General features: G+C 41.1%; 1 non-coding gene across 1 annotated transcript; it reads left to right on the forward strand.

The window, feature by feature from the left end:
* The first annotated feature begins 256 nt into the window (after nt 1–256).
* On the forward strand, nt 257–364 carry LOC148570220 (small nucleolar RNA R71). The gene has a single exon (XR_015908098.1). It is a non-coding gene; the product is annotated as a small nucleolar RNA R71 (small nucleolar RNA).
* Nucleotides 365–715: the final 351 nt, after the last annotated feature.

Here is a 715-nt window from a genome sequence, read left to right on the forward strand (position 1 = left end):
TCAATATTTTATTCTGAGCCAATATGGCATTCAGAGTATCAACCTCAAGAACTCCCTTCTTCATAGGCGTCCCATTACTCACAGGATTCCTTTCAGAAGTGTACATGAACTGGTTATTAGCAACCATGTCAATGAGTTCTTGAGCTTCTGCAGGTGTTTTCTTTAGGTGAATGGATCCACCTGCAGAAGTGTCCAGTGACATCTTTGATAGCTCAGATAAACCATCATAGAATATATCCAGGATGGTCCATTCTGAAAGCATGTCAGAAGGACACTTTTTGGTCAACTGTTTGTATCTTTCCCAAGCTTCATAGAGGGATTCACCTTCTTTCTGTCTGAAGGTTTGAACATCAGCTCTAAGCTTGCTCAGCTTTTGAGGAGGAAAGTACTTGGCTAAGAAAGCCGTGACCAGCTTATCCCAAGAGTTCAGGCTGTCTTTGGGTTGAGAATCCAACCATAATCTAGCTCTGTCTCTTACAGCAAAAGGGAAAAGCATGAGCCTGTAGACTTCAGGATCTATTCCATTAGTCTTAACAGTATCACATATCTGCAAGAATTCAGTTAAGAACTGAAAAGGATCTTCAGATGGAAGTCCATGAAACTTGCAGTTCTGCTGCATCAGAGAAACTAATTGAGGTTTCAGCTCAAAGTTGTTTGCTCCAATGGCAGGAATGGAGATGCTTCTTCCATGTAAATTGGAATTAGGTGCAGTAAA

The sequence above is a fragment of the Arachis ipaensis genome, chromosome B3 (assembly GCF_059453495.1).
Source record: "Arachis ipaensis isolate K30076 ecotype BB chromosome B3, ASM5945349v1, whole genome shotgun sequence".
NCBI lineage: Eukaryota > Viridiplantae > Streptophyta > Magnoliopsida > Fabales > Fabaceae > Arachis > Arachis ipaensis.